The sequence below is a fragment of the Balaenoptera borealis genome (assembly GCF_965194805.1).
Source record: "Balaenoptera borealis genome assembly, chromosome: 8".
Lineage (NCBI taxonomy): Eukaryota > Metazoa > Chordata > Mammalia > Artiodactyla > Balaenopteridae > Balaenoptera > Balaenoptera borealis.
In genome coordinates, this window is record NC_138865.1 from 46,904,282 (window position 1) to 46,919,955 (window position 15,674).

Below are 15,674 nucleotides of genomic sequence, written 5' to 3' on the forward strand. Positions count from 1 at the left end.
TTTCTTTTGGCAAGGGCATTGTGGATCAATTTTAGTCGAATGTGTTCAGTTCTGTTGGAATAATAAACTCTTTCACAGTATTAGAGATACTGTAAAATTCACATACTTTGTACAACCTGAATGGGATTAAAGACAGGCAACTAATCTCCCCTGCATTTTCTTATTGGGAGAAAGAGATTTTTAAACATAGTTTTGTACAATTTTAAAATTATTTAGAAACTCACGTCCCATTTGGCGTGTAAGAGATTTCTGTCCCAACTAAATTCAAAGTGTTACTAAAACGCCCTAAATGTGCAATCGATTTATCAAAGCCAAATTTAATTACCTTTTTCATTAACTTTGCATCTTAGAAGTTGCGTTGGATCTAATCCCACTTGACCCAGTGATGTAAGTAAGACAGTTATTAATGTCCCCATTTGATAGATACGGAAACTGAGAGATGGAAAAGTTAAGGGTCTTACCCAGTTACCCAGTTAGTGTCAGGATCAGATAGAAGCCAAGGCTCCTACCTCATAGTCCCAATAATATTTCATCATATATAAAGGCTTTCCAGGTGATACAAGCCATAACTATGCCTTTCATCTATCCATTTATGGATATGTCTCCTTTTTTTTTCTGTTGGCCCAATGAAGAGAGCAATTTAGCAACATCAAACCACTAGCACAGCTAGAAATTGGTCATGGTGGGAGTATTTACACTATGGAAATTAGCAATAGATAGGTATCTGCCTATATGCCATCATGATAACCAAGGCAACTACATAGATATTCTAGAAATCTACCACAATGATTCTGATTTGGCAGGTGCTATTGTAGATTCCGAGTTAGTATGCTTGGGATAAAACCCCCAGATCTGTATTATATACATACATATATAAAATTTAATTTATAATATTTATAGTACAAATTTTAAAATTTTAAATTGAGTATCATTCAAAATTCAAAAGGGACAAGAGTAGATATAATAAACATTTTCTCTCCCACCTCTTCCTCTCATCTACCCAGTTGCCTTCCATGGAAGTAACCAATATTATCTTTGTATTCTTCCAGAGCTGTTTTATTCACATACAGTCAAGACATATTTAAGTATTTTCTCATACTTTACACAAATGTGGATCATTTTAAACAAGCTCTACAGGTGATTCTGGTACAGCTAATCTTCAAATGATCAGTCAAATCCTCTGGAAAGAATGCTAACTCTTCTGGAACTCAGGAATTCCTCGTGGTAATCTCAAACAGTGGTACTCAAATTTCAGTGTGCATCAGATTTACCTGCAGGGCTTGTTAAAACACAGATTGCTGGGCCCCCTACCTTGAGACAACTCATCTAAGGCAATATTTATTAAGTTCTGTACTCTTAGCTTAAGTCAACTGCCTTCCCCAAATACATCACAAGGGGCCATAAAAACAGCAGTATGTGGTCCTTATAGGTTGCAGGCACTATTCTAAGCACTTTACATATATTAAATTTGTTGAAGCCTGTGACAATACTATGAGGTAAATACTGTTATTATCCCATTTTACAGAAGGAAAATTAAAGCAGAAAAGTTAAGTAACTTCCCAACTTCATTCATTCAGGTAGCAGGTGGTAGAACTAGTCTGACTCAAGAACCCACAGGCCTAACCATTAGTCTGTACTGCCTTCCAGTCCTCAAGATGAGGCCTAATAGACACTTGCTCTCAAATCATCAGCACCACATGTGATGAAGAGCCTCTCTAACTTTACTACATAGCTCCCAAATGTGAAAATGTAGTAACACAAAAGAAAAATTAAATATGTATATTTGTAACAGAAATTTTCATTTTAAGACATGCACATAAAATTATATTAGTTTGTCTTGTAATGAATTTGAGAAATTTTCAATTCACTTGCAGCTCTTCAGAAACAATCAGTTTTGTAAAAGGAGGCACACCAGCATTTTGTACTCAATAACAATTTTTTTAATTTAATTTTTATCTTATATTATAGATGATTTACAATGTTGTGTTAGTTTCAGGCATACAGCAAAGTGACTCAGTTATACATATACATACATCCATTCTTTTTCAGATTCTTTTCCCATATAGGTTATTACAGAATATTGAGTAGAGGTCCCTGTGCTATACAGTAGGTCCTTGTTGATTATCTATTTTATATATAGTAGTGTGTATATGTTAATCCCAAACTCCTAATTTATCCCTCCCCCCCACCTTTCTCCTTTGGTAACCATCAGTTTGTTTTCAAAGCCCGTGAGTCTGTTTACATTCTGTAAATAAGTTCATTTGTATCATTTTTTTAGATTCCACATATAAGTCATATCATATGATATTGGTCTTTCTCTGACTTACTTCACTTAGTATGATAATCTCTAGGTCCATCCATGTTGCTGCAAATGGCATTATTTCATTCTTTTTTATGGCTGAGTAATATTCCATTGTATATGTGTACCACATCTTCTTTATCCATTCCTCTGTTGATGGACATTTAGGTTGCTTCCATGTCTTGGCTATTACAAATAGTGCTGCAATGAACATTGGGGTGCATGTATCTTTTCCAATTATGGATTTCTCCAGATATATGCCCAGGAGTGGAATTGCTAGGTCATATGGTAGTTCTATGTTTAGTTTTTTAAGGAACCTTCATACTGTTCGCCATAGTGGTTGTACCAATTTACATTTCCACCAACAGTGAAGGAGAGTTGCCTTTTCTCCACACCCTCTCCAGCATTTATTGTTTCTAGATTGTTTGATGATGGCCATTCTGACCGGTGTGAGATGATATGTCATTGTAGTTTTGATTTGCATTTCTCTGATAATTAGTGATATCGAGCATCTTTTCATGTGCTTTTTGGTCATCTTGTACATCTTCTTGGGAGAAATGTCTATTTAGATCTTCTGCCCATTTTTGGATTGGATTGTTTGTTTTTTTGATATTGAGTTCCATGAGCTGTTTGTGTATTTTGGAGATTAATCCCTTGTCAGTTGCATTGTTTGCAAATGTTTTCTCCCATTCTATGGGTTGTCGTTTTGTTTCGTTTATGATTTCCTTTGCTGTGCAAAAGCTTTTAAGTTTAATTACATGGCATTTGTTTATTTGTGTTTTTATTTTCATTACTCTAAGAGATGGATCCAAAAAGATATTGCTGCGATTTTTATCATTGTTCTGCCTATGTTTTCCTCTAAGAGTTTTATATCAATAGTATTCAATCTTACATTTAGGTCTTTAATTCATTTTGAATTTATTTTTGTGTATGGTGTTAGAGAATGTTCTAATTTCATTCTTTTACATGTAGCTGTCCAGTTTTCCCAGCACCACTTGTTGAAGAGACACTCTTTTCTCCATTGTCTATACTTGCCTCCCTTGTCAGAGATTAATTGACCATAGGTGCATGGGTTTACTTCTGGGCTTTCTATCCTGTTCCACTGATCTATATTTCTGTTTTTGTGCCAGTACCATACTGTTCTGATGACTGTAACTTTGTAGTATACTTTGCAGTCAGGAAGCCTGATTCCTCCAGCACCATTTTTCTTTCTCAGAATTGCTTTGGCTATTCGGGATCTTTTGTGTTTCCATACAAATTGTAAAATTTTTTGTTCTAGTTCTGTGAAAAATGCCATTGGTAATTTGATAGAGATTGCATTGAATCTGTAGATTGCTTTGGGTAGTATAGTCATTTTGACAATATTGATTCTTCCAATCCAAGAACATGGTACATCTTTCCTTCTGTTTGTGTCACCTTCTATTTCTTTCCTCGGCATCTTATAGTTTTCAGAGTACAGGTCTTTTGCCTCCTTAGGTAGGTTTGTTCCTAGGTATTTTATTGTTTTTGTTGCAATGGTAAATGGGATTGTTTCCTTAATTTCTTTTTCTGATCTTTTGTTGTTAGTTTATAGGAATGCAAGAGATTTCTGAGTATTAATTTTGTATCCTGCAACTTTACCAGATTCATTGATGAGCTCTAGTAGTTTTCTGGTAGGATGTTTGAGATTTTCTATGTATAGTATCATGTCATCTGCAAACAGTGATAGTTTTACTTCTTCTTTTGCGACTTGGATTCCTTTTACTTCTTTTTCTTCTCTGACTGCCATGGCTAAAACTTCCAAAACTATGTTGAATAAAAGTGGCAAGAGTGGACATCCTTGTCTCATTCCTGATCTTAGAGGAAATGCTTTCTGCTTTCTACTGTTGAAAATGATGTTAGCTGAGGGTTTGTCATATATGGCCTTTATTATATTGAGGTAGGTTCCCTCTAGGCCCACTTTCTGGAGAGTTTTTTTCATAAATGGGTGTTAAATTTTGTCAAAAGTTTTTCTGCATCTATTGAGATGATCATATGGTTTTTATTCTTCAGTTGGTTAATGTGGTGTATCACACTGATTGATTTGCAGATATTGAAAAATCCTTGCATCCCTGGGATAAATCTCACTTGATCATGGTGTATGATCCTTTTAATGTATTGTTGGATTCAGTTTGCTATTATTTTGCTGAGGATTTTTGCGTCTATGTTCATCAGTGATACTGGCCTATAATTTTCTTCTTTTGTGGTATCTTTGTCTGGCTTTGGTATCAGGGTGATGATGGTGGCCTCATAGAAATAGTTTAGGGGTGTTCCTTCCTCTGCAATTTTTTGGAATAGCTTCAGAAGGATAGGTGTTAACCCTTCTCTAAATGTTTGATAGAATTTGCCTGTGAAGCCACCTGGTCCTGGACTTTTGTTTGTTGGAAGGTTTTTAATCACAATTGCAATTTCAGTAGTCATGATTGGTCTGTTTATGTTTTCTATTTCTTCCTGGTTCAGTCTTGGAAGATTGCACCTTTCTAAGAATTTGTCTGTTTCTTCTAGGGTGTCCATGTTGTTGGTGTATAGCTGCTTGTAGTAGTCTCATATGATCATTTGTATTTCTGCGGTGTCTATTGTAACTTCTCCTTTTCATTTCTAATTTTATTGATTTGAGTACTCTCCCTTTTTTTTCTTGATGAGTCTTGCTAAAGTTTTATCAATTTTGTTTATCTTTTCAAGGAACCAGTTTCTACTTTCATTGATCTTTTCTATTGTTTTCTTTGTCTCTATTTATTTCTGCTCTGATGTTTATGATTTCTTTCCTTCTACTAGTTTTGGGTTTGGTTGTTCTCTTTTCTCCAGTTGCTTTAGGTGTGAGGTTAGGTTGTTTATTTGAGGTTTTTCTTATTTCCTGAGGTAAAAGTGTATTGCTATAAACTGCCCTCTTAGAACTGCTTTTGCTGCATCCCATAGGTTTTGCATCATCGTGCTTTTGTTTCCTTTCATTTATTTTGTGATTTGATGACTATCTTTAGTGTTGTGTTTCAATTGCTTTTTCGTTTTTGTGTGTATATCTATTGTAGATTTTCAGCTTGTGATTACTATGAGGTTTTGATATAGGTTATATATATAGATATAGATATAGATACATAGTTTTAAGTTGCCAGTCTCTTAATTTCAAATGCATTTCCAATATCCTGCGTTTGTGCTCTCCTCTTCTCACAATTTCTGGTTTTGATATCATATTTGTGGTGTGGATGATTTCCTACCTTTACTGTATGTTTGCCTTTACCATTGAGCTTTCCTATTTGTAATTTTGTTTCTAGTTGTGGCCTTTTCTTTTCCACCTAGAGAAGTTCCTTTAGGATTTGTTGTAAAGCTGGTTTGGTGGTGCTGAATTTTCTTAGTTTTTGCTTGTCTGTAAAGCTTTTGATTTCTCCGTCAAGTCTGAATGAGAGTCTTGCTGGGTAGAGTAATCTTGGTTGTAGGTTTTTCCCTTTCATCACTTTAAAAATATCCTGCCACTCCCTTCTGGCCTGCAGAGTTTCTGCTGAAAAATCAGCTGATAACCTTATGGGGATTCTCTTAGTATGTTATTTGTTGCTTTTCCCTTGTTGTTTTAGTATTTTCTCTTTGTCTTTAATTGTTGTCCATTTGATTAATAGGTGTCTTGGCATGTTCCTCCTTGGTTTTTATCTTGTATGGGAATCTCTGTGCTTCCTGGACTTGAGTATTTCCTTTCCCATGTTAGGAAAGTTTTTGGCTACAATCCCTTCCAGTATTTACTCAGGTCCTTTCTCTCTCTCTTCTCCTTCTGGGACCCCTATAATGTGAATGTTGTTGTGTTTAATGTTGTCCTAGAGGTCTCTGAGACTGTCCTCATTTCTTTTTATTCTTTTTTCTCTATTCTGTTCCACGGCAGTGATTTCCACCATTCTGTCTTCCAGGTCACTTATCCGTTCTTCTGCCTCATTTACTCTGCTATTGATTCCTTCTAGTGTATTTTTCATTTCATTTATTGTATTGTTCATCTCCTTTTGTTTGTTCTGTAAACCTTCTAGCTCATTGTTAAACATTTCTTGTATCTTCTCAGTCTGTGCCTCCATTCTTTTTCCGAAATCTTGGATCATCTTTTTTATCATTACTCTGAATTCTTTTTCAGGTAGATTGCCTATCTGCACTTCACTTAGTTGTTCTTCTGGGGTTTCATCTTGTTCCTTCATCTAGAATGTATTTCTCTGCTATCTATCTCATTTTGTCTAACTTTCTGTGCTTGTGGTTTCCATTCTGCAGGCGCAGAACTGTAGTTCCCCTTGTTTCTGATGTCTGCCCCCTGATGGGTAAGGTTGGTCCAGGGGCTTGTGCAAGCTTCCTAGTGGGAATGATTGGTGCCTACCCCCTGGTGGGTGGAGCTGGCTTTTGTCCCTCTAGTGGGCAGAGCCATGTCAAGTGGTGTGTTTAGAGGTGGCTGTGGGCTCGGGACAACTTTAGGCAGCCCGTCTGCTGGTAGGTGAGGCTGTGTCCCCACCCTGTTGGTTGTTTTGCCTGAAGCGGCCCAACACTGGAACCCACAGGCTGTTGGGTAGGGCCAGGTCTCAGTGCCAAAATGGAGACCTCTGGGAGAACTCCCAATGATTAATATTCCCTGGGGCCTCTGCCACCAGTGTCCAGTGAGCCACAGCCATCCCCTGCCTCCCCAGGAGACCCTCCAAGACCCACAGGTAGGTCTGGCCTAGGTTCCTATGGAGTCACTGCTTTGCCCTGAGGCCCAGTGCATATGAAACTTGTGTGCACCCTCCATGAGTGGAGTCTCTGCTTCCCCCAGTCCTGTGGAGTTCCTGCACTCAAGCCGCACTTGCCTTCAAAGCTAAATGCTCTGGGAGTTCCTCTTCCCTATGCCAGACCCCCAGGCTGGGGAGCCCAACATGGGGCTCAGAACTCTCCTGTGGGAGAACTTCTGTGATATAGTTGTTTTCCAGTTTGTGGGTCACCCACATGGTGGGTTTGGGATTTGATTTTCTCATGAAAGCACCCCTCCTACCATCTCATTATGGCTTCTCCTTTGTCTTTGGATGTAGAATATCTTTTTTGGTAGGTTCTAGTCTTTTTTTGTTGATGGTTTGTTCAGCAGTTAATTGTGACTTTGGTGTTTTCGTGAGAGGAGGTGAGCTCAAGTCCTTCTACTCTGCCATCTTGTCTCTCCACCCTCCAGTCAATAACAATTTTTTTAAATACAGGGAATTTGTTACCATATTTGATCACATAAAGTTTATATACAAAATTATGTATGATATATAAAATACTGCCCTAGTTAATATATATGAAGTTATTTAATTCAAAGTGGTAGGTTTCAGTTACTATGTGTGTTGGATCCAAATTGTACCAGTTTTGCAAGAGTCAATTGATAAATTTTCACAAAAAATTATCAATATGCTGATATAAATATGCTGATATCATGTCAGGTAAAGATGGGCTTTAGTGGGAGTATTTACACCGCAGAAATCAGTAATGACTAGAAAACAGAGGACTTTTTTCTTTTGGAAAACTGGCTGTTAAACATTTACCAGCACACCACTATTCCAGCAGGTCAGGTATCCTGAACCAAACACACACATTTTCCTTAAAGGGCACTTTTAAAAAGAAAGATATTAAAAAAAAAAAAAAAAAAAAAAAAAAGAAAGATATTTTAAATAGTATGTTACTAAGACTGGCACATTAAGTAGAGTTAATCACAGTATTGACTTCTTAACTCTAATCACTGAATTCTTGCCAGTAACCAAAAATGTGGATTAGACACACAGAATTTATCTCTCATCCCTTTGCTATTATCTAAATAATTATTTCTGTAGTCAGAGTCCCCAAAGCTAAACCCATGATGAAGAAAAAGTGTCCCCAGGTCTTTATTCTTATAGTCCTAGAATGCAAATCAGAAGTCTAGATATTTAATAACTTCTCTGGCAACAAAATGAAGTATGTTGAGTGTGTCTGGGGCAGATTTGATAAATTATCACAGTGTTTCTAAATCTCCCATCTTTGACTCTTATAGCAAATATTTCCAAAAAACAAGTAGCATTTTGGGATTTTCTAGCATTAAATAGGCTTGGAATTCCCCAATTAGGCTGAGAATAGTATTCATATATTTCTCCTATTGACTCTTTTTACCCCTAAAGTGATAAGAAATTAACTTTCTCTTCACTCACCTTAATGATGGCTGCAGTTTCAACTTTTGAGTAAATCAAATGCATTTAATGATATTTTAATTACCTACTCCCTGTTTGTGAAACCCAACTATCAATGGTCAAAAATTACATTCAGTAAACAGGAAGAATAGTGCTTTTACTCTGGGAACTTTTACTGTTCTGATAATCCCTGAATAAAAGCATGCAATACTATGTGGCAAGGAACACAGTCATGGTGACTGGCCTTGTGTGGATGGTGTTACAGGTTTGTCAGGGACTTTCCCGTTATCCCAATAAATAGTACCTGCAGGCCTTTGGTGACTTAATAGGAAGCTGACTCTGCCTTCTGTTTCCATGCATTCCTATCCTTCTACAAAACTACACAGGTCCCCCAGCACTCAAAACCCACCCAAAAGCTTTCTCTAGAGACCTGTGATGACTCCTAATAAAAGAGTGCAGAGAAATAAAAGGTTTTCAATTGGAGCTGTTGACCTCAATCCCAGGAAGACTGTAAAGGGACCCAGATGGCGTTGTCGCAGAGGATAGCAGCTCGGAGTAGCCTCTCTCCTGCATCCCCAACATAGCAGCCTGGGACCTTCATTTTCACTGGTCCAGAAAATACAAAGTCAGTGCTCTCATCTGGAATACCCCAAAATTTCTACTTGGATGAAAGACAGTAAGTCCTTTTATTCTTTAAATTGGCCTCGCTGGTGAAGAGATTGTAGATTGGTGGTGGTGGTGTGCCATATTCAAATCCCAAGGTTTCCATCACTGGACAGGTCAGTGTTATCCCAGACTCTGTACAGTGGAGCATTGACTTGTTCAGGACAGGTTGTTAGCGGACTCTGCGGAGGATTTTTGAGAAGATAGAGAAAGGAGGATTAGGATGAAGAGGGGAAACTTTCCCTTGTTAAACAAACTTGAAGAAAGCCTTTCTCGTGTCCCAGGTTTCCTAAACATTGCTATTCTCTTCAGACAATTTTATCTAATTAACATCTATTTTTCACTTCTTTATGCAGTAATCAGAGTTCAATTACCAGAACCCAGCTGCTGATGCTAAAAAGTACTGGAAAATTATATTCATACAATAAATCCTTAGATGCCCTCACCATCTCCTAAACCAAGACAAAAGAGTTTGATTATTCAACTTTCTTCTCTTTCTTTTACCTACATACCTTCATTCCCCTTTTATAAATCTTTCTGTGACTTTTGTTCCATTCCAGGACCCATTATTGAAGTCCCATGGGGAAAGTGTCAAAGAAAAGAACAAAAACAAACATGAACACTAACATTGAAGTTTCCATCTAAGGATAGTAAAGGACTTAAATATGTACATATTCTAATATTTTTTATTTGTCTTTAAGGAATCAAACTAAATTTGAAGAGCATTTTATCTAAAGTTAATATTCATGTGTCTATTTGCTACAGAGAATTTTATTCTCCAGAGGAAAAATGTTGTCCTCAGTTTGCACATTCTTTAAGTGTTAGCTTTATAAGATATGTGGTCTTTGAAATCCTTCCCAAAAGGTCTTATAAACAAACTTGACATATGATTAATTAAATGGTTAATTATTTTGATAATGATGAATTCTTGAAAGGTCAAATTTCTAATTCCATCAAATTATTTTTTTGTGTGCAGGAGGTCACATTTTATAATACTTTGGCCACCTTACGTCTTTGTTTGAATACGATGGGAAAGAGGTAAGGGAGAGTAGGAAGAAAGGAGGAAGATGGAATGAGAAAAAGAAAGAAAGAAGGAAAAATGGAGGGAGGGAGGACTAAAGAAAGATAGGGAAGAGAAAAGAAAGAGAGCTTGTGACTTTATATGATTGATGATGTGAAAAATACAGTTAAACAGTCTTGTTATATAGAACTTGGAGTGTGACTTTGCTACTTTAAGTAAAATGAGAAGAGAACCAAGATTTGGTAACGGCTTCCTATCTGCCAACTACTCTATGTACTTATTTAAAAATCTCAACCGATAGTTGAAAGGTAGAGATATTATCCTTGACATTATGAAACTGAGACTCCCTGAGTTTACGTGCCATGGTTAACATACTTCTCCCCAGTTGCAAGATTGGGCATTGGAGTCAGGTAAGATTGTCCAAAATTTCCTATTCCCTTTCCATGTCAGCTATTTTCATGATGTGTCTGTTTCCATAGCATACCATTATGCCTGATTTCTTGATAACTGGTTGCCAATTCCAAGTCTTTGAACGTGGCTTTCCATTATAACATTTTTGATAGAAAATAGCACAGTCCACTGTACAAATTTCTCACACTGGAGTTCAGAACAAGGACTGAGAGTCAAAGGCAATATTTCCTCAGGTTTAATAGAAGTCAAAAGCATCGCTCTTCCCAGAGCAAAAACAGAACACAAAAATCAATGTTGTTTACTTAGGGTAACTTCTTACTGTTCCAGTCCCCTGGCTGTAAAGATAGCGTAGCCCTCAAAAGTCAGGAGAATTTGCTCAGTTCTAACCCCAGACCACTTACTTAATCTTAGACAACTTTTTCCTAAAACTAGACCAATCAATTAAGATCAAAAGATATATTTTTCGTCATATTGATGTTGAAAGAACTCAGTTTTGAGATCAGCATCCAGGGGAAGAATAGTTGTAACAGAACCCCTGAACCAAGGGAAACACCAGCCTGTGACCATCAGGAGGGAAATCTACATGCTCCCGGGATAGTGGCCAAATGCCTCCTTTGACTGGGACAGTTCATGTTTTTTACCTGTTGCCCAGAATATTATGAATAGTGCACCCACCCCTTCACAGGAGTGTCCCAGTTTGGGTGGTATCCTCTATGGTCACTCTACCTGTATAAAACCTAGATCACCAGAGTGGACACAGGTGTACCTCCCCCCAACCTTGGGTTTTGCCATGCTGAGAACATGGGGCCTTAGAAAAGCTAAGACCAATTATATAATAAATGCTGCTTATGTGATTCATAAAATATGTTGAAAAATAGCAGTTCTTTGTTTCTCTGCTATGGCAGACCTACATTTTTTCAAAGATGGGCAGAGGAAGCCCAGCTAGGCTTTGGAGTCAATGACAGAGCTGGGTTAGAATCCTTGCCCTGCCACTTGCTACAAGAATGGCCTTGACCTGGCTGCTCAGCTCTCCCTAAGGCTCAATTGCATATTCTACCAAGAGAATAGGAATAATACCACCTACCACCCAGGGTTGTTTTTACCAGTGTCACTAGGGCTTTAGAACCACAGAGACCTTAGTTTAAATATCACTTGTACCACTTCTTTGCTGCGCCACCTTGGATGAGTAAATTTAACCTAGAGACTCAGTTTTCTTGTCCATAGAAAATGGTAACAAGAACAGTTCTTATCTCAGAGGGAGGTTATTTTGACAACTAAATAATATAATGCATATAAAATAAGCATCTAATAAATATTTTAATTGTCATCATTTTGAAATGTAATATGGGGAGATACTTAAGGCCTATAAATTGTTAAAATTGCCTTTTCTCTGGACCCACATTATTAGGTACTAACTGGCCTAGTTTAAATCACAGTGGTCTTATCTGAAAACCAAATTAAGATTTCACCTGGTTTTAAATAGTCAACCAAAGGTTCACATAAACATAATCTATGAATTATACCCCTGAATTGGCTGATTTAAAACCTTGAATGACATTACTTTCCATGAAACAAATTTAGAATTTGTAGAATTATTTCCTTATGTATGCTGTTTTATACTCTCTGAGCTCTTTCATACCTTATCTGTTTTTCACCTTCATTTTTAGTCATAAAAAAAATCTCAGTTTGCTGAGCCATTTATTGGTTTTCTTTCGACACAGTTTATCCAAATGAAGATAATTGGCATGTATATGGCATAAAGGTAAACATAATATTTAAGATGTGATTCCCTATGATTCCAGAAATGTTTACCAAAATATAAATAAACTGGCAAACAAACATATGTAAGCCTCCTTAATATGTGTATATATCTATAGCTAGATACACACATGTATCCATGATGTATATATAGTGTCTTAAACATAAATAATATGTATGTGTAATCTCCAAGGAGACACACAGATACCAACTCAATCTAAAACACACACATGTATATATGTATATATAAACTAAGTTCTCAGCCCTGTGTATATATTTTCAATGGAAAGAAATAAACAAGAAATTGAGTTGTGATTTCTCTGATCCCTCATTAGAAATAACTCAGTTGAAGGATGGAGTATTCATGAATACTCTATCAACAGCAACTGATGCCAAGCAATAAGATGAAAATAGATGCCCAGGGCTTCAACAGAGAGGAGAGGGTATTAGAGGAAGGAGATGCGAGTTAGAGAATGTTGAGAGTGTAGACAGAGGGCTTGAGTGCACGTCCCTATTCCAGCGTTTGTCAGGTATCTGACTCTGAAATCATCCTTTCTGTCTCATTGCTCCTACAGCATTCTAACTGAAATATCGGAAGTGAAAAGCTTGTTGCCTATTTCCCAAAGTGTGGGATGCATTCCAATGCGATCCTCTGATTTTAGCAGGTACAAAAAGTTGAGTAACCCTGAATTAATGAGGATAAAGTTATTCCCTTTTGAGTTTACTGTCAATCTTCTGATTACAAGGAAGAGGAAGACTCGGTTTTAAGACCTCTCCAACCCTGACCATTGTCCCAAATGGAGATGCGGTCTCTGGCTCAGAGCCTTGGAAGATAAGAAATTTTAGCTAGAATGTAATATTATTTTGTTTCCATTATTTATGTTTTTAAAATTATTTCCCATTTACTACTTTCCATCCTGGTTTTCCATTTAAAATTGTATGGTAAATTTTTACTTTTAGGGTATTTAGGTTTTAAAAATGAGTTGATTTAAATAATAGTGCACATAACACACTGATTTAACAAAACTCATGCTATGGTAACAAAGGACTGGCATCTGGAAACATTGTGCTCTGGTTCTTAGGACCTGTTAATAAAGGGTTACCATGCTTTGGGCAAGATACCGTGTTGAGCACAAGATTTTCCTTCAGGACACAAATAGGCACATTCATGTATGAAAAGAGCTACTGCACAGATCACATGGTCTGAGGCTTATGTGTAGTTCCCTTTCTAGCATCTATGACTTGAGTCCTTTTCCACTGACTTACCCTAGATTTGTGGTTTGGAGGCACCATGGTTGAGAACTGCTATTCCATTAAGGTCCTTGGATGTCAACTCAAAGAGCATCGATTCTAGGAGAGAAGATACGACATGTACATACATAATATATGGTAAGAAATCATAAGGTAGTTATAGAGCACTATAACATTGACAGGGAAAATAGAAAGAGTAACCAAAAAGGGGACCTGCCTTCTTTCCTAACTTGATAATGTGGCCGATTAAGTAAAAGCTATAGCAGTTCATGTCTATATATCAGTTATCCACTAGAACAGAGGCTTGCTGTGATTGAATTTCAAAAGGCTTTCATTATATTTTTATGTTCTGTTCATTTTTTCAAAGGAATGTAATGCACGTTGAAAACATTTTTTAAACAAAAACAAATAAACAAAAAAATCCCACAATTGATTGACTGTTGCTACAAGTAATGGGTATTTATTCTGACACTTAACATTTTGGTGTATTTCTTTTCAATCTTTTGTTTGATGCATAAGGCTATTTTCCTATAATTATATTCATAGTATAGATACAAATTTATATCCTACTTTTTTTACTTAACATTTTTACATGTAAAAATTTTCCAAGTTATTAAATATCTCTTATAACCATGATTTTAATTCCTGCATAATAATCAATCAGTTTAAGGAGATGAATTACAGATAATGTAATTATTTCTCCATGACTGGACATTGTTTTATGTAATATTTTAACATATTAAATAATGTAGTAAAATGCATCTTTGTTTAAAGTTGTAATTTGATTCTAATTTGGGAAAACTGAATCATTAATTTGTTTACTGGACAGTTTCCCTACTAGACTATTAACTGTTTGAGAACAAGAATTGTATTAACTCTATGTCCCCAGCTCTCTGCCTTGAACATACAAGGTACTTATAATGTGTTTATTGAGTTGAATTGAATTATACTTTCTTTTTGGGTAGTTTCCCACTCTTTTCTGGAGGAAATTCAAGCAATCATTTGGCAGCCATCAGTTGCTAAAATAAAGTCCTCAAGTATCTACTAAAGTTAGAGGCAAAAATCTATTAAAAGTGCCTTGAGATATAAAAATTACATGTTCTTGCTTAGCTTTTTTGCTTTATAGCTTTAAAATAAAAGCTTCATTTGCCTTCATTTTCTCATCTACAAAGTAGCTAGAAAAATGATAAAATTCCTATCACCCAGGAATCTAATAATGACTTAGTTACACCTAGTTGTACTAATTAGCCTTAGTTATACTTAGTATACTTAGTTAAGTCATTATTAGTATGACTTAGTATTCTTAACAGAATAGGCACGTAAATGGAAATATTAGATGCAACTCTCTATCTGGCAAAGATGGTTATATCAATAAGCACCAAATTTAAACCTTCATGTGGAGAGATATGATTGTATTTATTTCTCCAATATGTAAAACAAAAAAACAGCTGAATGTAAAATTCCGTCAATAATATTTTAGATAGATGATAAAGTAATTTTCCAGATGCCTAAATCCCTTCTGGAATAACTTATAAATAAACAATAGAAGCTTAAAATATAACCATGCATATAGATTGATACTTTCTATCTATATATTGTCAGAGAATAGCTAGCTACTTACCAAGCCTATTTTCTCTTCCTCACAGGCACGTAGCTAAACTTCATTTCCCAGCCTCCCATGCATAGGTGTACCCACATGACTGAGTTCTGGCGAATGAAATAACAGCAAAAATTACGAGTGCTATTGTCAGGTCTGGTTCATGAAAACCTCTTATCCATAATCCTCTTTGTCTTTCTCCATCTGGAAAGGCAAAGACTTGAAAGAAAGCTCTAGAAGAGTGTGGAGCCACAAAATACACAGGCACAAGTCCCTCGGTGTTTTCTTGAAACAGAACTAATAAACTACTGGTTTAAGCCACTGAGATTAGGGCTTATCTGTTACAAAAGCTGGAAGAAATTTATATTTGTTCATTTCCAGAGTGTTCCTCATGGGATTTAAAACAGCTATCTATCTTGTCTGAACAGCTTTTAAAAAGTCTAGGTGTCAGTCAGAATGGCCATCATCAAAAAATCTACAAACAATAAATGCTGGAGAGGGTGTGGAGAAAAGGGAACCCTCTTGCACTGTTGG

The 15,674-nt window shown here is 36.4% G+C and overlaps 1 protein-coding gene and 1 long non-coding RNA gene across 13 annotated transcripts in view; one reads left to right on the plus strand and one right to left on the minus strand.

Moving 5' to 3' along the window:
- LINGO2 (leucine rich repeat and Ig domain containing 2) overlaps positions 1 to 15,674 on the plus strand; it is a 1,216,268-nt gene that overhangs the window by 1,181,416 nt on the left and 19,178 nt on the right. The window lies entirely within an intron of this gene.
- LOC309632771 overlaps positions 1 to 15,674 on the minus strand; it is a 39,567-nt gene that overhangs the window by 11,895 nt on the left and 11,998 nt on the right. For 4 of the 5 annotated variants that reach the window (XR_014247055.1, XR_014247056.1, XR_014247058.1 and 1 more), the window contains one exon: positions 13,559 to 15,250. This is a non-coding gene — a long non-coding RNA (uncharacterized lncRNA). The remainder of the gene's footprint in view (positions 1 to 13,558; positions 15,251 to 15,674) is intronic. The other variant, XR_014247057.1, reaches the window with a different exon arrangement.